The 21,824-nt window shown below is 38.1% G+C and overlaps 1 long non-coding RNA gene and 1 pseudogene across 1 annotated transcript in view; one reads left to right on the top strand and one right to left on the bottom strand.

The window, feature by feature from the left end:
• LOC142050161 (uncharacterized) overlaps positions 1 to 21,824 on the bottom strand; it is a 589,738-nt gene that overhangs the window by 167,215 nt on the left and 400,699 nt on the right. The gene's annotated exons all lie outside the window — the stretch shown is intronic.
• LOC142050029 (E3 ubiquitin-protein ligase Topors-like) lies at positions 1,912 to 6,528 on the top strand (annotated as a pseudogene).

The following is a 21,824-nucleotide window of genomic DNA, read 5'->3' as shown; positions in this document are numbered from 1 at the left end:
TTTTACCATTAGCTATTAATACTTTGAAATCTCCTTAAAGTTTCATGAAATTTCATGAATGGTCTATTTCTACACTTACTACAAGATAGTTCTTTTACATATTACATAAAAATTTTCCATCATAAATTTGACTAACTCCCTCTTCTGGTCAAAATAAACTTGAAGAAGGAAGAAGCATCATTTTTTCTGTGGTTATACTTGAAAAAAAAAAACATTTGTTTACCTAGCATTCATGTTTCCAGATGGTCTTTATATTATCCAATATTTTGATTTCAGTCAATGCATGTTTGTGATCTGTATCTTCTATCAAGTCTTCATTTTATCAGTAAAGTTACCTTAAATCATAGTATCCAAGGATTAATACGACAGGTAGAACTGAGACTGACACATTCAACACTTTATTGAGTTCATTGAGGGATCAACTATAAATTCCTGCAAGATAGAAAACACTTGTTTGTATAAAAGCACCTAGGTAAAAGCTGGGTTTCACAAAAAGATTTTGTTTTTGTTAACATGCATATGCACATAGAATGTCATGAGTTGGAAGGGACCCACAAGGATCATTGAGTCCAACCCCTGTCCCTGCACAGGACAACCCCAGAATTCACATCATAAATCTGAGGGTGTTGCTTCTTGGATAGCATCAGGCTTGGTGCTGTGACTGCCTCCCTGGGGAGCCTGTTCCAGTGCTCCACTATCCTCTGGGTAAAGAACCTTTTCCTAATACTCAACCTAAACGTCCCCTGGCCCATGTTCCTGCCGTTCCCTTGGGTCTTGTCACTGGCCACCAGAGAGAAGAGACCAGCACCTGCCCCTTCAATAAGGATATGAAGCTACTGGACAGGGTTTAGAAGAAGCCCACAATCAGGTGAAGAGTTTAGAGGAGAAACTATACGAGGAGTGGCTAAAGTCCTTTGGTTTATTCAGGCTCAAGAAGAGAAGACTGAGTGGAGACCTCATCATGGTCTGCAACTTCCTCACAAGGGGAGAAGGAGGGGCAGGTTTGAGGAGAAATTGCACAAAAACAGAATACACCCTTTTAGATGCACTCATTGCTGAGCACAAATCCATTACTTTTCTGTCCACTCGTGTGTGCCTGTGCCTGTGTGCCTGTGTATGTGTCTAGTGTGTCTGCACAGCACACTTTTTGTCCAGCATTCAGCATGGGGTTTCAAAATGTTTCTGGGCTTCCTGCAAAAGATGGCATAATGACTTCTGTGTAAGTAACTTGGTCGCTTATTTGAAGTGACTTATAATTCCTGTACATAATCTTGATACCTAAAATACCTTTAAAATAGATAGATTTATGGCTAAGCACAGTTGACAGTCTGACTAGATACAACAGCACTGCATACCTGAGGACAGGTGTAGGTATGCCATCCGGCTGTTTCTGCTATAAAACCATTGACTAATTTAGGGTTGAAAGCATCTCTGGAGGTCATTAGGCCAACAATCTCTATGCATGATCCATCAACAGTAGCCAGCACTGTTGGCCCAGTAAAGCAGAGTCAGAGGGTATAAGAACAGTATAGGCCCAGCAGAACTTTGAGACTGGTACTTTAGGTTAAATACTTGTTTTTGTTTTATTCTTAAAGGATGGAACTAACTGTTTTGTATTTTTAATACACGAAGGTTGGTCTGTTTTGGAAACGTGCCTCAGATGACGTTAATCAGAACGTTACTGAACCACTTCAAAACAGTCATTTGAGAATGGGAAGACAGAGCAAGTCCTGCCTGTAGTCTTCGCATATGCCAGCATGATTCAAGTTCCACTTAAAACTTGTAACAATTCAGAGCCTGATTTTAATGTGAAACAGAGATCTGGAATTGCTTGAATAGTTTAGAAATTTGTCATTGTAAGTACAGATCAGGTAAATGTAAGTACACATTATGTACTAGTAACAATTGACCATGGAGCCAGCAGAACTCATAGCTTCCTGTGATGTGACAGGGTAATAAGCTTGGTGTAGGAGCACCCCTAGCATTGTCACGTGTTTGATTCTGACAGTGCTTCCAAAGTCACTAGACTGGACTTTTGTCTGTCCTCTGACCATAATGTGATCATGGATGTGCATGGAAATTACTATGATGTCCCTCTGTTACTTTTCTTCTTCATTTCAAATACAGCTTATTCTGTGGAGATACATGCTGATTCTGTGATACTGTTCAAGCAGTACGGAAGCACCACTGAGCAGTATAGAAACACCACTGAGCAGATGCTACAGCATGCTGACTGCCAGGAGAACTGCCCAGAAGACCCAGTTCTAGCTAGTTTCTCATGTGCCTTATCCCTGAAGAGCTTTGCAGAAAGACTGCAGCAAGGGAACTGCTGCTGAACCTTGAGAGAAAAAGAGGAGAGTGGATAAACAGCATCAGTAGGAAAAGAGGAATGTAGAATTCAAAAGCAAAAAAGGGGTCATTTAGAAGGCAGAAAGAACAAACACGACTGTCAAGGCTGGGCTTCTAAGGGTGGAAAGGGTGTCACTGCTTTGGGGGGCACGAGTTGTCAGATGTTATATTTCTGGCATGTCTACATTTGTAAGGGAAAGGCTGGTTTAAGACTCTTGTGAATACATGATCCTACAGACTCTTACGTACTCCTGAAAAAAGTGGTGCTACAAATGAGGACCTCCACTTAAAAATGGAGGAGAAAAGACAGTTTTGCTCTTGTTAGTGAAGACAGATTAATTACTTCTTTGGATAGAACAGGTTTTCTAGAAACGTAGTTCCTAAGCTGGAGAGTTTTCAGTCCTTCCTTTTCGTGTTAGGATGAAAGCTACACATGACACCTACACTTCTCAAGTGTTCTGCAGAGAAACCAAGCAAAATAATTAGTGTTGTGTTGTCTCTTTCATATTCTTTCAGTGCTGGCTAATGCTGGATTTTTTAACCTTAAAGATGATGGTTATGGGTTTCTTTGTCTAGACTTCAACATTTTTTTCTCTCTAGAAAAGTAATGATCTTTCTTTTTCTTTTGTAGAACATGACTTCATCAGCTAAGGAGTTTGCAGCTGATAGCAACATTTTGCCCTAAGCTAGTACAAGTAAGTTGCACTAGATGCCAGCGAATTGGAGGAGGGCCTCCCAGAGGAGGGCCATGAAGATCATCAGAGGGCTGGAGCACCTCACCTATGATGACAAGCTGGGAGAGTTGGGGTTGTTTAGCCTAGAGAGGAGAAGGCTCTGGGGGACCTTATAGCAGTATTTCAGTACTTAAAGGGGGCCTAAAGGAAAGATGGAGAGGAACTCTTTATCAGGAAATGTAGTGACAGGAAAAGGGGTAATGGTTTTACATTGAAAGATGGTAGATTTAGATTAGCTATTATGAAGAAATTCTTTACTGAACTACACAGGAATGAGTTGCCCAGACAAGTTGTGGATGCCCACTCCCTGGAAGTGTTCAAGGCCAGGTTGGATGGGGCTTTGAGCAACCTGGCCTAGTGGAAGGTATCCCTGCCCATGGCAGGGGATGTTACAGCTAGATGATCTTTAAAGTCCCTTCCCACCTAAACGATCCTATGATTCTATGATTGTTGCGGTTTAACCCTGGCTGGCACTAAGTACCATGCAGCTATTTGCTCAATGCCCTCCAGTGGGATGGGGGAGACAATTGGAAAGGTAGAAGTGATAAAACTTGTGGGTTGAGATAAAGAAAGTTTTAAAAAATAAAGCAAAATCTGCACACACAAGCAAAGCAGAACAAGGAATTCATTCACTAATTCCTATCAAGGTAAGTGTTCAGCCATCTCCAGGAAAGCTCCTCCCTTCCGTATTCTCACAGCTTTTATTGTTGAACATGGTGTCATATGGTATGGGGAATCCCTTTGGTTAGTTGGGGTCACTGTCCCAGCTGTGTCCCCTCCTAACTTCTGCACCCCCAGCCTACTCACTGGCAGGGTTTTCTGAGATGCAGAAAAGGCCTTGAGGCTGTGTAAGCTCTGTTCAGCAATAACTAAAACGTCTTGGTGTTGTTAACACTGTTTTCATCACAAACCCAAAACATAGCATCGTACAAGCTACCATGAAGGAATTTAACTCTCTCTAAGCCAAAACCAGTACTTCTGATGACTCTACACAAGCGTCTCCTGATTCTAAAGCCCCATCTGCTTGGACAGATTTGACAATGTTGGTTATCTCAGCCACTGCTTCCACAGGTTCTGTTTCTGTTTTGTCCAGGAGTGGTCAAAAACCAAAGCAGAATGCCTGCTCTGTAAGCAGTCTTTCTATTCTATTTTCTGCAGAATTTGTCATGAAAATGACTTTAAGGGGTACATATTCAGACCATCAGAAAATGGCTCTTTTGCCAGACCCGATGGCTGGAGATTTCCTCAACATAACAGCCTAACGTGGGAACACCATACTTCACGTGAATTCATCTGTCTTGCTGTATCTCCTTTTAACTTAGAAGCAAATGATCAGCATGACAAATAGAATTCTCCTGCTTCATTGTATGATGAAGACAGCTGTTCTGACTCATCAATTATTACAATGTCTCCATATGAGGCAGATTCTCGAGAACTAGATCACAGTTCATCTGTGATGAAATCCAGGGCCGTCATCTTATACTTCAGGAGAGAAAGCCTGATGCAACAATCAGTTCTCCTCTAGATGTGTCAGAAAGTTCTGGTGAGGACTTTGCTGTGAAAAGAACTGAACAGTAAACTCAGTACAGGCTAATGCTGCCTTAAATGACATTGACTGTTCTTTGGACAATTGTGTTATTATTGGGTATGTTAAGCCATTAGCTGAGAGAACATGAGAACCAGCTGAGCTGTCTTTGGACACTGAAAAGTCAGTCAAAGAAAAGGGAAGACATGAAGAAAGAGCAGCCAACTCAATTTCACAGTTGTAGTGACAGTGAACCAAGCAGAAGTTCTTTGCCATTTTTTTCCCCTATATTCAGAGAACATAGGTAGGTGTAAATGATGCTCATCCCTTGCAGTGAAGAAGAAAGATTATAATAAATGTTAAGTAAAAGATCTGTCTCTGCAGAACTTGATCTGGAGCCCCTCTTCAGGAAGGGACACTATATGCACTCCTTGTAGCCACATACATTTGCAGGAAAGGAAAGTCCACAAGTCCACATTCCTATTCACAGCACAGTCAAGGCAGTAATAGCTGTAGGATAAGGAAGGACCATCGTGGCAAAGGTCAACTTAAAAGGAGATGATCAAGAAACAGAGATAGCACAGACAGGAGCAAAAGAAACAGGATGATGTTGAGAACTCATGACACCAGCACCTCTCAAGACAACCAGAGAGGCTCTATAAGTCATGAAAGCACTAAATCCAGAGAAGTAAGTAGATCATGAGCACATAGCAAGGGCCCTGGCAAAAGAAGATCAAGGAGCATAGGCAGTCATTATTACTATGTGAGAGACAATTGCCAAAGTAAATACCAGGATGGTTCTGCTTTATATAGTTAAAACATGGTTTAAGATGTCTATAAATCCTCATGGAGGAGGAGGACTCAGTCTAATGCTCACAATTCAAGGCAAGCTACTAGTCCAGGATACCGTATACAGTCTTTTACTGGAAAGATAGATCTGCATAGCTGTAGGGGACTCTTATGACAGACCCTATTGTTATTGTGAAAGCTGCAGATCAAGGAGTCAATCAAGCAATAGGTCAAGGACACCCTCTGGAAGTACTGATGGAATTAAAAGTGAAAAGCCTGTTGGAAAAAAAAGTACAGAACTCACCACTTGGACAATGCAGTCAAGGACAGCACAATTCTAGACAAAGGAAATGACCACAAGAAAACTTTATCAAAATTCAGTGACTGCTACAGAAATGACGATAGCCTTTCAGACAATCAAGCAAGTAATGAGACAAAGAGTAAGGAAATGAAAAGAAGAGATTAGAAGTCCGAGTGTGGAGTCATTGTATGAAGGAAAAGTGATACAATGAGGCATTGTAAAAAGAAAAAGGAAAAGATTATGAATAAACAGCAGAAAGATCACACAAGTAACTCAGCACATTCTTTTCCAGTTGTGATTAAAATTGATAATGATAGTGACAAGGAGCTAGAAAGTATTGATGTTGACAGCAGCATTACTTGGACAGGCACAGCTCAGATAAATAAGAAGGAAAATAAGCTCCCTCTTCTTTTCTGGGAACAACAGAATGTGAAGATATTATGAGAGTCAGCAAGGAAACTGGAGTAGCTGCCAAAAATTATGCTTTTACTACCACAAGAAGGGTCTTAGATGGTGACATTACCAATGCTGAAGTTGAGTTTTGAAAAACAGCAGCTGATCAAATTCATGTCATAACAGATACCAGTACTAGCACTCCTCACACAGAAATTATAACTAGCTATGTTCAAGGCACACAGGCTGCGTTCTCCAATCAACAGTCTTCTCTCAAAATTTCCTTTCTAGAGGATCCAGAGGAACCACCGTTGATACTAAGACTGCTAAAGAGATTTGTCAACAGATCCTGTTGGTTTGATTCCCCAGAAGAAAAAGAAAAAAGTATGTTTTCAACAGAGAAATTCTTAAAATTGAAGAGGATAGAGTATTGCTAGCATATAACTTCTAAAGTTTCTCAGAATAGGGTTTGAAAGTTGTGATTTCATAAAGCAATTCTATATTCTCACAGTTCATCCACAGAATATTTCAAAGTTGTGTTTAAAAAAACCCAAAAGAAACAAGAACACAGAAATTGGTCACTTGCTTTCTTTGAGATATGGTTCTCTTCTCCCTTCACTTGTACTTGGGACAACCTTAGAGAGCCAAAATTGTCTCTTTTCCCCAAATGTACAGAACAATGTCGGCTCTAGAACTGACCTGCATTCTTGAGCCTGCTTGCAGCTACACGAGTGTTACCCCTGGCAGCACTTCTCTTTGGTTTACCTGGGGACAGATTTGAATGTTAATTTGTTGGTTTTAATTAGGGCACTCACTAGGGCAATGATTTGGAGCTCACATCCCATTAGCACATTTTGCACCCCATTACTATTCAGGGTGAGAGCACAGACACTTGAGCACAAGGAGGAGGGATCACACACACTCAAGGTCCAGAGGGGAGGGGAGTGCAAACGGAATAACAATCTGCCCATCTTCCTGCAGTTGTCACCCAAGGGGGATAACTAGTCTGGTACAAACCACTTTCACTTTAGTTTGTCTAAGAGTTTTGCTTCTGATTGAAACAGAGGAGCAAAGTTTGCAAAATGCAAGGCAAAATGCTCAAGCAACCCACAACCACATGTACAGCCAGCCTGGTGTGTCAATCCTCAGGTGGCCAGAACGGAGCCCCTGGAGGGCTGGGCTTGCTGAAGCAGGCAATGTCAACATGAGAGATGCTGCCAGTAGTGCTGGGATTTTGTCTTTGGACCACCAGACTGAGCTCCTGCTGGAAGCTCCTGGGCCACCTGGCAAGTTCTCCCCTCTGCTGCAGACGGGCTGTAGTTGTGTGCCCAACTGTCTCAGGCTGAGGCTGTATTTCTGCCAGGGATGTGCAAATCCCTTTTTGGGGGCTGGGGAAGGTGGCAGGACTTTGGCCAGGTCTCACTCATCCCTCCTCCCTGGGGAACTACAAAGACTGCCTCAGGCCATGCAGCAGCACAGACAGCAGTGGTCTAGGAGAACACTACCTCCTTGACAACACTGGCTAGGTATCCACTGCTGAAAGTTTGAGCCTGGGTACCAGAACAGTATTACTCCCCTCTGGGGCTTTCAGTTTTCTGAACAGTTGTTGGTAATCCTGGAGATTCAGCAGCTGTAGAAGGAAAGAAGGTGGCCACAGGAGAGATGTCTGGACAATGGCCACCTTCAGGAATTTTTTTGTGGACACCAAAACAGCCATGGTCATGGAAAGCATATGATGAATGCAATAGGAGAAACCATGATGCTCTGCTTATCAGTGAACAATAACTCCTAGCAGGGACTCATGAAGTGGTGTCTTGGATTGCAATTTCATGTATCAGAGGATGGTTATGAAAGCATGCCACAGGGAAATTTTTTTCAATTGAAGCATTTCATTTCATTATCACTGCTAATGTATACTCCATGTACAAATCTAATCTGAAGGATTACAATCTATTCTGTAGTGCCAGTAGGCACTTCCCAGTTCCTGGATCTAGGGGCACATCTTGCTACTGAATACTGTGAAGGGCCACAAATACTTGTTTCCTCTCTCCTCCCATATCCCTGTTTCCTTTGCTTGGAGAGAACCAGACAGGCAAAAAGGGAGCACACAATACCGACCAATAGGTCCCGCTGCACTAACAACGGTACAGGCTTTGTCTCCTATAAAAAAGGTGAGCTTACTCCTCTAGAGAAATTGTTTTTTTCTTAATTTAATGGGGATGAGATTGGCCAATAATAATAAATGACTGCATATTTTGGAAAATCTGGTATGTTGACCAAGCTGATTCATAGACAATTGCACAGCTTTCTCTGAACATTTAAAGGAATGACCCTAAGAGATAGAAACATGCGGACAAATGTTGTAAAGACTTAATTCCAGGAACTCCACATATTTCTTGTAGATTATGAAACCACTTATCTCTGTTTTTTTGTTTCTGAGGTAATTTTAAATGGAATAGCAACAGACTTGATTTCCTCTAATTTAGGTCTGAGATCTTTGCATATTTGTCTGTTTTCAGGTAAGAGTTTGCTGTTTTCTTTTGGAGGGTGTGTTCAGCCTCTACTCCAGATAGATGGGATGATGAATGCTGAAAATGGCTAAATAGCATCTGAACACCTACACATGTGAGCATAGTCCTTGGTCATCAGTGTTTGGGAGATGAGCTTTAAAATTCACTGGCTTCAATAATAGATGCTATCTTCTCCTTTTGTATATTGAAATTGTGGTCTAAACACATGACGCCTGTAAGCAAGACCTCTTTACTTCCCTCCTGGGGTGGTCATGGACCCCTAGGGCAGTAGATGAGCATACACTTATGAATTTGGAGAGCTAAATAAGGCATTTCATTTACTCTTGATCCCATGAGGAAGAGATCTTTCTCCAGAATCTGAACAAGGGATATTTTTTCACTAACTTTCTCTCAGTGTTGAAAAAAATGGTATCACAAATGTACAAACCTGGGCAGAGCTAGGAAAGTGTTTATTACTGTACTACCTATTGGTATTGTAGTGCAGTGGAAACAGGAAATAACAATAAATACTTTTCTTTTTTAATACCATTCTTCTGAGACTATACTTCTTGGTATCTATTTGCTATTAGAGAAGCCCTATCATGTCAGACCAGAAGCACATCTAGCTAAATACTCTGATTTCAACAGTTGGCAACAGCTGTGACAAAGTTTAGAATATAAAAGCTAAGCATGGAGTATTTCCCTAGTATACTTGCTTAGATTCCAGTCTGCAATATTTAAATATGTGTCAAGCACCTATGTGCAGTAATGAAGTAGAGGTGACAGACATCCCATGGATGAATAAATATTTTAGTGTTTTTTCTGAAGTTGCATTGTAGTACACTAAAATTTAATAAATATTACTGTAAGTACTTGGTATTCTCTCCTAATCCTCTTGGATTGCAGAAATGTATATAAAAACCAATATAGAATAAGGCTTTGAGCTGTATGACAAATATGAGCTCACAGCTAGATATGTAAACTTTTCAAATTAGAAATATGGCCTGACCTTTGAATTAAAACATCTGTTATTGTTGTTTAATTGTTAAACCAGAAAATATTTTCACCATCAGATTATCTGTCCATCAAGCTATTGAACAGGTTGTTTTTCTTTCTGTTTACAATAAAGTACAATATAGCAAGGCTTGTTTACCTATCTGTTTTCATATTACTAATAGTTTTCTGTCCAACAGAGAGTTTGAAAAATTGGGGTGCTAAAAGAAAAACTAACATTATGCAGAAGGATAGACAAATGTAGGGATTGTACGCAATCAATGAGTTTGGTGTTAAAGAACATAGACTTGTTTACTCTAGAGAACGAAAACCAAATTCACCATTGGTTCTTGGCTCACACTACTTCTAGGAGCAGAATGTGGAGAATACACATAATTCATAATAACACAACCCACAACTTCAATAAATTACAATAATTTTTAATTTACTGAAGGTTTCTTATATTTGATACTCACAGTTTTGCCATGTTAGCCATTTATCAAATAATTGTAATACTATGAGGCCCAGAAAGAAACAACTAGTTCGTGGTTCAAAGTTCACATGAAAAATAACTATTGGTTTTTCCTTCCTCCCTGCTTGCCCCCATTTCCTTCCCCACATAACTCAGTAATGGATTTAGGAATTAGTGAGCAGCCAAATAGTATTTTCCATTAAATCAGAACTGTTCCTAACAAATCACATTTTGACACTATTTTTTTTCCCCACTATCCTCTTTTTAAAATATTGTGAAAGATATCCATACTGCAAAATGAATTTAATATATCCAATCCAAAAGGTTCAGAAATGCATTTTGGAGTATTGTGATATTACAATACCAAGACTGCCACAAGAACAAAGAGTTTTGTTTTGTGATATTTCTGTTCTCATTGTTCTGAGATTGTCATGAAGATGGATTCTATACAGTTTCCTGCTTTATTTTTGCAGCCTTTGTTATGAATATGGCCTGATTTTTTGCCAACCTTTGTCACTAGAATGAAAATCAGAATACATTATGAAAACTAAAATGTACTAAGCATTAAAATTCTGTGATAGCTCATTCTTGTGACAGAGAGATCACTGGGAAAGAATGGCACAAAATTAATCAATTATAGTGACAGTCTCACGATTGTAATAAGAATAGAAAGTGGCACTACATTTTGTGCATTTACATAACTGAGGAATGGTTTAAAATTAACTCATTCATATCTGGATATTCAAATCTTTTCCTGGAAATCAAGAACTGCTCTACTTTGACTAATTACCATGAATAGTGAATATACTCTGATATTAAAAAATCTAAAATTTCTACTTATTTTTGAGCCATTCCCCAACATATTAATAGCATCTTTATAATACGTATTTTTCTTTTGTCCCAGAAAGAAAAAAGTTTCACCATCAGCTCCTAATACTTATATAAACACTCCGGAAGTGCAGTAACAAGGAAGGCAAAAATGTTCTTTTGGAATTTCAAGAGATGAGAAGCCCCTGAAATTCTCCTCTTTCCATTCTTTTACCTTACGCTTATTTGTTTTTCAGATTCATTTATTGCTTGTTATTCTGATTAAAAAGAATACATTAAAAAAAAGATTTTTTTTCAGGAATATCAGAAAAAAACCATAAATATAATGGTATTTAGAAAAATTCTCTGTCTAGCTACTGGTTATGAGGTAGAATTATCAAACTCTATCAAAAGCCCAGGCATATAGATCAAGGGCTGAGGTCTCACTGGAGGTTAACTTGATTGCATACCCCACGTAGGCAAGTCTTATGAGGACAAGTTGAGGCAATTGGGGCTGTTTAGTCTGGAGAAGAGACGGCTGAAGGGAGACCTTATTGCTCTCTACAACTACCTGAAAGGAGGTTGTAGTGAGCTGGGTGTTGGTCTCTTTGCCCATATTACTGGCGATAGAACGAGAGGGAACAGCTTCAAGCTGCATCAGGGGAGGTTTAGATTGGATATTGGGAAAAATTTCATTACTGAAAGAGCGGTCAGTCATTGGAACAGGCTGCACAGAGGGGTGGTGGAGTCACCACCCCTGGAGGTATTTAAAAGGTGTTTAGACGTGGCACTTCAGGGCATGGTTTAGGAGACATTGTATTGTTGGTTTGATGGTTGGACTTGATGATCCTAGAGGTCTTTTCCAACCTTAATGATTCCGTGATTCTATGATTTCTGTTGACAGAAAACAACTACAGCATCCTTCAAAAGTCAATGGGAGCTCTAGAAAGCTTAATTCATCGGTGAAACAGTGAAGAGTAGTACCTGGAGTGGTTTTTGCTGTGACTGGCTCCTGGCAAACCCAATACAACTCTGATCATGGGAAATAAAAAAAAAACAAAACAAAAAAAAATTCTGAGAAGCATACAAACTTACAAACTTACTCAGTAATAGATGGAAGCAACATCCAGCTAAGAAGAAACTATCCTGTATGGAGATCGAAAGTCTGTTGGTGTGAGATTTGAAGTTTGTGCAAGGATTTTTTTTTTTGGTAATTTTCTCAGTATCTTGCAATTAGCACTTGCCACAGACAAAATGCAGAAGATGGACCAGCTGATTTGATTCAGATTAGCATGCTTTTCACATCCTTGTAAGCACTATCTTTACTCATACATGTATTAATTTACAGATTATTTTGGACTGGTGATTAAAATGATACACTGTTCTTTTCCCTACCTTTATGTTTATGAAAATCAAAGTAAATAAAATGTTCCTTGATTCCAGTGATCCTGCTGTTTCATTAGATTTGTGACTATGCCACTGGAAAACATTACAGAGCTTTGCTTGTTAGCTGAATATCTAACAAAAAAAACAGTTCTGGAGACTTCTCTCCTACTCTTTGAGTTCTTCCGTCATAGTAGAGTTTCATAGAGCTGAAGGTGGGATTTGTTAAGAAACTAACCTTCTTTATGGGTAAATGTGGTTGTCAGGTTATTACAGTGGTCCATTTTCTCTTCATTAGAGTTGTCTTACAGGGAGGAAATTATATGAAGTAGGGTTTCTAATATAATAAAGCATTCATAACCATTGGGAAATAGATTCCTTTCCTCCTTCCTGCCAGAGTTCACTGCAGAGATACACAAGTAAGGATACAACACTGTTAACAGAAATGTTGGGTCTCAAGGAAATGGGCATAAGGTTATACTTGGGTCATTTTTTTTATAGTTTTGAATTAAGATACAAAAATGAAAAAGGATTTATTGAAATTAGTTTTTTACTGCTGATGATCTTCCATTTGCTATGTGACTTATTAAAAATGTACTAAAAATGATTGATTATAGAGTTTATACAGTTGCCATATAATCATCAAAATGAATCTGAGTTTAATTATTTTAACTTAAGTATTTTTGGCATGCAATTTTCATGTTAGTACTGTTGTTAAATCTATTTTTAATAAATATTGTAGTGACAGTGTCTAAAAAAGACTTTTTCTGTCATTGAAAGAGTGGAATAAAACCAAACGGATCAGGCAAGAATAACCTTCCTCAGTTTGGAACCTGAAAATATTTTGACAGAATGATATCCAACCAAACTGGTAGAATAGCAGAAAAATGTGTTTCAAACTACAAATGGAAGCCAACACCATATACTATGTTTTTCTTCTTTAATATTTTTTATTGTTTTGATATTTAGGAAGTAGGAGAGGGGACTTATTAAAAGGTGTGGTAAATAAGGTGATGGTTCTTAGGCTATATCATTAAAATCTAATTTCAGACAGTGAGAGAAATCCTTCATAATGTAAAATACCAGTAATCATTTAAAGAAATAAATATAGATAATTTCTAACTAGTAAATCTACAATTGTGACAAATCTTGATTTTTTCCAAATTCATTAATTCATTTGATATGCTGGTGTGCTTTCTTTGTGGCTTGGTTACAGATTATTTGATTCCTATGTCTTTATTTTCCTCTACATCTTAGGAAGAAAAATAAAGAAGTTGCGGAAAATGACCTTGTCCTTGACAATGAAAGACTAATGAGAGGTGGTGGGTAATCAGTGTGTTCATCCCAGTAAGACACTATCTTGATAATTCATAATATTAGGAATCAGTCTTGGAAAAGCTTCTTTCTTGGTTTGGTGAGTGAACTTAAATACAAAAGTCACTTACCTACTAACAGGTAAAAATTACGCCAGGTGAATTATTTCGTTGGGGTTTTTAAATCTTTCAGATTTTCATGTCTTCATACATATATCTCATAGCTGATGGCTTCAGGGGGGAATTATCTTCCTTTGACAAATAAAGTTTCCACAAAATCACAGAAGTAATCTTTCATAAACTTGCTTGAAAGAGAAAATTTTTGCCAAAGCAGAAAATGATAGCATTTTAATTTTTTAAAATGTGGTATTTGAATTGTCAGAGGAATAGAGCTAAAGGCTGCACAAATGCCATTGTTGTACCTCAAAAGGAGATAGAGCAATATATTCCATTTGCTTTCTACTTCAAATTAACATAGTGCTAAGCCCTGTACAAGTATGCTTGCATAAACACTTAATTGATTTAGTGTCAAACTTAAAATAGAAAACATATCTAATATTTTTCCATAAATACCAAAACTTATTTATTTGTTTGAAAAATTAAAATGTGATTTGCTATATATCACTGTGTATGAACTGTTGCCTTGTGTGTGATCCCAGGGTAGTTCATTAGATTCTTAAGGATCCACAGAGCTAAACACTTGAGCTTAATTTGCCCATGGGAAATAATATGCTAAACAATAGTATCATCTGATTAAGCCTTCTCAGGCAAAACATGTGCTTGGTGGCCATAACATTTCAAATTAACATCCCACACCAAAATTAAAATTCAGTGTGATTACCTCAGATGATGATAATATGCTCATGATGTTTAGTCCACTCAAGCATAATATGGTATCCTGATCATAAAAGTGAACTACTTGTCAAAACTTCTATTAGATTCAAGATAAGATGTTTTTCACTGTTTTTCACATTTTACACACTTTCAACATACATTAAAGAAAACATAAAAATACCAAAATAATAGAAATCTTCTAAACTTTTAATGCACCTCTTTTAATTCCTTTATTGAGGCTGAGAGCTCTCACTCTGACAGATTAGTAGTTTGTAGAGTTAGATTAATTCCTTGCTAATAACATTCATAATCCTCAAATTTTGGACAGTGAGGAATGGTTCACATATTTGGGACTAATATGATTCAGGTTCACTAAGGATTTTTTGCTGCACAACAGCCTCTGGATCTGCTATTAATTATTCTAAGGCATCTCTCTTTCCTTTTTCCTTGCAGCTAAGTAATGTTTTTTCCCTATTGATGTTGCTGGGAGAAATTTGTGCCACTCTTGATCTTTGGATTTCACTCTCTAGAACACTAATAAAGAACTCATAGTTACTCCACCAGAAATCTGGCTGAATTCATCCCTCAAGGGAGAGGTACCTTTGTGTCCCCCATCCTGAAGCAATGAAACTAGGGCCTAGCAAATATGCGTTACTAATTCGCAACTAGGAAGGCTCCTTAAAGGTTGCCTTAGACAAAAATGTGCATGCTGTTAGACTGTTTCCTTGAATCCAGTCTGGGATTGAAAGTAGAATAGAAGACCTTCACTGCAAAAACCAGTAACAGACCACTGTTACAATACTGGAAATGGTATAGTAGTTCTTGGGAATGTAGAGGCCTCCCTTGCAGACGATTCAAAAATTGTTTCATGACAGGTGGTGTCAGGAAGACCCTGAGTGGGCAATGGAAATTGTCTATTCCCTTATACATAGTTGAAAGTTAAGGATCACTGAGGTTTCTTAAAAATGTATTCTGCAGAAACTAGGACTTAAAAGTAGAGGGTAGAGAATTAAAAAAAAAATGTAAATTAGCTACTGATCACTGAATAGCCTGGGAATATCTTAACTTTGCCATACTAAGAAGATAAGAATAAAAACCCAAATGATTACACAGTCTTATTGGTGGCTGGCAGGCAGGGTACTCAGGACTGAAGAATATGAATATGAATATGAAGAATATGAAGAATATCTAAGAAATTTATTGGATTTGCACAGGGCTAGTTCTATGTTGAAATACTGTATTTTGGTAGATGAACACAGATTCACTGTTAACAGATTACTAAATTATTCAGTATAAGTTTGTTTCTGTCTTCTTAATTGCGGAGGCATGCAGAAAAGACAGCAGAGTCTGAAAGTAAGCATCCTTTTTCTGAAAAGGACGGAAATAACCTGAGATCATTAATCAAACAAACGCACACTTCTTATCCCTGTACCTCTCTTTACCACAGTGATTCTCTTGTTTCTTTTTTTTTGTGTTTGTTTGTTTTGATTTGTTTTGTTTCATTTTGTTTTAAACAAGACTCCCTGACAGTGTGATAACAAGAACAGATATGGTTCAGTTCATGACCTTGTGCTTCACCAATTTCTTACACAGTCTAAGGACAACCAATGGCATGAAATCCAGGCTGGAAAGGCTGAAGAGGCTCCCTACAACAGAATTCTGCTTGTCCAAATCACATTACCCAAGAAAAGGGATTTCTTTCATCACCACTGTGCTGAGGAGACAAGAGAAGAAAGTGAAAGATCCTGGGAACCTTTCTGCTACATTACTTTTGTCAAGGCACACCTGCCACCTAATATCACCCCTGTTTTCCCAGATATGCTTGCATCCAAAACATGTGGTGCTGGAAAACAAGTCTTCTGCAGTTTACTTATATACTTGTAAGTATGGGGAAAGGAAGAATCCACTTCCAAACATTGTTTTCATTTAAATTTTGCTGACTTTGGAGAGGACAATGTCAACAGAGTACCTAGGAGTGCACAGAGAGAGAACTGAGCTTATAAAGTTGAGTTTCCAAGAGACTAAGCCCCAAAGATCCCCAAAACCAGGCAAAAGAAAACAGCATTATTCACTGCACTTCAATTGTCTTGTGAACCCTCTCAAGAAAACTCAGTTTTCTTTTTCCTTCTTTTTTTCCTATACATTTCTTTTTCATAATGACACTTGTCTCATCCTTTATTCTAGAGGTAGTACAGTTTCTCAGTGGGAAAAATGAGCTTCTACAAAATGTGTTAAAAAGATCAGACAGAAAATAGTAGTCCCAAAAGAAACAGAGCAGAGAAATGAGGAAAGACAAAACATGGTGCAAAAGATATAGGAGAAGGTAGCAAGAAATGAGAAGTAAAATCTAAAGGAACATGAACAAAAAATGACTGAGACATATCTATGTTTGGGTTTTTTCCCCTCATTTCCTTTTCATATTATTATCATCATCATCATCATCATCATCATTATAATTATCATTATTATCATTATTACTATTTTAATTATTAAACTCTTATTCTCTCAACCCAATAGTTTTCTTGCTTTTGCTCTTTCGATTCTGCCCCCATCCTACATGGGTGGGGGGAGTGAGTGAGCGGCTGCGTGGTGTTTAGTTCCGAATGGGGCTGGATAGATGGGCCTAGGTTTAACAAGGCCAAGTGCCAAGTCATGCATTTTGGTCACAACAACCCCATGCAACACTACAGGTTTGAGGAAGAGTGGCTGGAAAGCTGCCCAGAGGAGAAGGACCTGGGGGTGCTGGTTGACAGCCAGCTGAAGGTAGAATTATCAAACTCTATCAAAAGCCCAGGCATATAGATCAAGGGCTGAGGTCTCACTGGAGGTTAACTTGATTGCATACCCCACGTAGGCAAGTCTTATGAGGACAAGTTGAGGCAATTGGGGCTGTTTAGTCTGGAGAAGAGACGGCTGAAGGGAGACCTTATTGCTCTCTACAACTACCTGAAAGGAGGTTGTAGTGAGCTGGGTGTTGGTCTCTTTGCCCATATTACTGGCGATAGAACGAGAGGGAACAGCTTCAAGCTGCATCAGGGGAGGTTTAGATTGGATATTGGGAAAAATTTCATTACTGAAAGAGTGGTCAGTCATTGGAACAGGCTGCACAGAGGGGTGGTGGAGTCACCACCCCTGGAGGTATTTAAAAGGTGTTTAGACGTGGCACTTCAGGGCATGGTTTAGGAGACATTGTATTGTTGGTTTGATGGTTGGACTTGATGATCCTAGAGGTCTTTTCCAACCTTAATGATTCCATGATTCTATGAAGAAAATAAAATGAGTCAAGATAGAGGCAGGGAGACCACTTGTCAATAACTGTTATGGACAAAACAGGCTTTATTTGGCAAAACAAATTTTATTTATTGACCATTAAAATAGATCCAGGTACTGAGAAACAAAGACAAACTTAAAAAAAAACCACCTTTCCCCTTCTCTCAGGCTCAATTTCACCCTTCATTCCTGACTCCTCCAGTTGCCCCAGGCAACATGTCCGGGGTAGGGTGTGTGGGGCATGTGGTCAGGACACAGCCATTCTCTCTGCTGCAGCTTCCTCCTCACTCTTTTCCCCTCTTCCAGTGTGTGCTTCAATCCATGGCTGCAGGGAAATATCTGCTACAGCACCAGGAGCACCTCCTCCCTCTCCTTGTCTTCACTCTCATATATCCCATTATTTTTCCCTCCTCTGACTGTCCAGAATCTTTGCCCTTTTTTGAACATGTTTTTCTTGAGACACCACGATCTTTTTTGAGCGGCTCAGCTGTGTCCTTTTGTGGGTCTATTGGAGGTAGCTGGAACCAGCTGTGTCCAGCACAGGACAGCCCCCAGCCTCTTTTCACAGAGACCACCCCTGCAGCATCCACTGCCAGCACCTGGGCACCTGTGTGGGGTGTACAGCTGTTCATCACTGAGCAAAGTGGAGGTTGCAAGTGGTCTTGCAGAACGAGGAGCAGCTTAAGGGCTGCAGGAGGCAGATTCATTCCAGCTTTGGGTTGACAAGGTTCAGGGCCATAGGCTATTTATGGCCTGGCAACGCAGACCTCCAGGACCTCTTCCTTCAGGGATGCTAACCAGGGAGGCTGCCACCTGCTTCTACTTGTAATTCGTAGGGATCAAGACGTAACTGCCCTTGTGAAGTGGCAAAAAACTCAGTACAAACCTAACAGCAGCATCGTCTGCTTTTAAACATTTAATTCAGACACCTAAAGCACTGAGTAGCTTATGCACCACTACATTGCTGGTGAATTATAGACCTCTTCTTCTTTCTATTGAATTTATTTTGCATCAGTTCTATCTAACCCTAAGCGGCCAAAAGGGCAGGTTTTTTGGGTTTTTGTTGTTTGGTTGGGTTTTTAAATCTGATTTTTACAAAATTTTTTTGTTGTTTGCTGGTTGTTTTACTGATACCTAAATACTTCCTGAAATGTTATGCTTACCACTTAGTGTGTGAAACAAATAATTATTATTTATGAAGAAAACACCAGTATTCTATAGGTGAAACTTATGATTAACCATTTCTAACTCTTTTTCATTTAATACTTGTCAGAAAGATGAAAATTTATCACTGATACCTCTAAGAGCTTAAGGCAACCTTTATACAGCCTTGGGAAAATGCAATTTTAACAATTTTTTCACTGGAAGCATACATAATTTTTTGTTTCTGTGGGGTTTTTTTTGTTTGTTTGTTTGTTCTTGTTTTTTTTTTTTTAAGGAAACCACACAGTTACTTTGCTTGCAAACAGCTATAGCTTTATATTACCAATCAGAAAAAAGACACGAATAGAAATTCTGAGGAAGATACATATTAATTTTAAAACTTTTGTGGCTTGCTATTCTGCAGGCCTTTATGTATAACTTTAGATAACATATATAGTTATATAAATTATATATAATATAAATTTATCAAATGCACAGAAAAGTGCTTAAATTCAGAAAACTGTCATTATGAATGTAGGTCATTTTTATTTGCTTTTTGTAGCTTTGTGATTTTTATAAATCAATTGTGCAAGAAAAGTGCTAATCCAAAGGATTAAATGCAAAAATTTGCCGCAAATCTGAGACTGGAACTAGGCTTTAAGCATGACAATTTGACTTAAAATAGCAAAGCCAGTGATTATCAGCAATGTGTTGTAAAGAATGGGAAACAACGCTTTTAATTCTGAACATTGACTGGTCCTCTTTATGTTTTTCTCTTCACTTATTTTAATTTTCTAGGAATTGGCCCTCTAGTTACAACTCAAAACCAACAGATTTGTTTGTGTTGAAATTCTCTGCACTTTGCAGGATGTGCCTTTATAGTAAATATTTTTAGAAGGAAAATTAGCTCTGAAAAGTCTTCATACGAACACGTGATCTGTATGAAAATCGCACATTTGGTATTGATCCAAATTTTTCACTATCCATCTGCACATTCAGAATTGAGTCAGAATGTCCAACTGCTTTCTATATGTGTACTTTCACTGCAGAAATGAGATCAAACCTATTGAAAACATCTGAGAACAGCCATTGATCTCTCATCCATCTGCATTTTGGTGATACACTTCATATCTTTTGAGGATTCTTTCTGAGAAGCTTTTGGGATGATTCACACTTGAAGCCAGTGAAGAATCCACCAAACATTCCCACATCTGTTTTGTCTAACCTTTAGTGTTTTACAGAGAAAGATGCTAAGGGGACATAGGAGGAGGGAAGCAGAGGGAGGCTATGAATTTACAACTTCATTTTGTTTGAAAGTGGTTATTTTTTGAATTGTTTTCATTTATGGGTGTATATATGTAGGTATATGCACATAAACATAATTGCTCTCCTAATGCTTTAAAGAAATGGTATTTCTCTAAGAAAAGAATAAACTTCCCTTAAGGCATGTGTATAAGCCAGGTAACATATTCATAACTAAGCATCTCATCCTGCCTCTGATTTATATTTTGTAGACTGCATATTTAACATATTTTTACATATTTCCTGTGTAGCTTGCCAGAATCTTTCTTTGCTTGAAGTCAGGTATTAGCAAAAAGATTTAACTCCTAGGAATTTCTGTCTTCTTATTTTAGGTATATATATTTAAAGAAAAAAAGAAAAAAAAAAAAAAAACAAAAAGAGAAAAAAAAAACCCTGAACACCAAAACTGTTACTCTGTTACTTTTCTGATACCTTGGAAATGAGCCTAGGAATTACAATTCCCTTTTTTCCACTTCGATTAAAAATAGTTGCCACACTGCCACCTTATGGCTAATATAGATTTTAAAAGTAAAAACATGTCTCCCACCAAGCTTGTTTTTTGATACTTTGGCCTTTCATGTGGTTTCTGCTTGTAAATAAAGAATTAAACTTTAAACCCTCCTGAGAAACAACTTAACCTTCAGTTTAAGCTGAAACTTTGCTACATGACTGGTTTTGCCTCTCAAATTGTAAGAACACAATACAAGGCAGTGCACACAGGAGGCTTAACGTTGCGCAGGGAACACCTAATGTCATTGTTACAATGATGTGAAACTGTATGAAGGACTTTAATCAACATGTGCTTTCCATGTGTGGTTCAAGTCTATACACATTACATTATGCAAATAATGAAAAAGCTAAATGGAATACAAAGCCATTGAATATGCTACACTTTTTTCTTTCCAGTACATCACTGTAGCAGTGAGAAATGAAACTGTGGCACACACTTAACAATTGCATATGCAGGACAGAAAATTCTTTTAATTAAATTAAATACAAAGACAATGGTGATACAATATACTTTGTAGTAGAATGTGTGGTTCTAAATACAGTCAAATTTCTCAAATGTGTGCAAAATGTCTCAAGGTAAAATTATGCATCACTCTCCTTATTTAAACAATCCAAAATGACAAAATGCCTGGTAAAGTCAAAAAGGGGAAGTAAATACTTTACCTTTATCAAATGTATTAAGAAATACATCAGATCATCCCTAAGCAAAATAATAATAAACTCACCCTGATTATCCAATCTTTTTGTTCTTTAAATCTTACAAACAAAGTTCTTGTAAATAAGTTCTCAGAAATAAAAAGATTCCTTCTGAAAGAGCAAGAATTGACAAGTGACAGAAGCAGACACTGAACAAGGAGAGTATTTATAGGAATTATTTTGCCACAAATATCATGTTTGATAAAAAAAAGCACCTAAGTGTTGCCTATTTATTTTTTTTGTAGTTGCTATTTTTATGTGGAAAAGTTTTGTTTTTAAGAGCCTACGAAAATAGAATCCAAGAATATGTCGGTGGCCTTCATGAATCACAGTATTACAATTAATTTAAAAAAAAAAAAAAAAACCAAAACCAAAAAGTAATTCTTATTTTCAAATAGTATCAAAGTATGCTTGATCATTAAATCAGTATAACTGAACTGGATGACTTCATCCTACTGTTTATGTGACTGAAAACCTTTTTATCAGGCATCATATGTGAT

This window comes from Phalacrocorax aristotelis, chromosome Z, assembly GCF_949628215.1.
Source record: "Phalacrocorax aristotelis chromosome Z, bGulAri2.1, whole genome shotgun sequence".
In the NCBI taxonomy this organism is placed as follows: Eukaryota; Metazoa; Chordata; class Aves; order Suliformes; family Phalacrocoracidae; genus Phalacrocorax; species Phalacrocorax aristotelis.
This window is presented reverse-complemented; position numbering and strand designations above follow the sequence as displayed.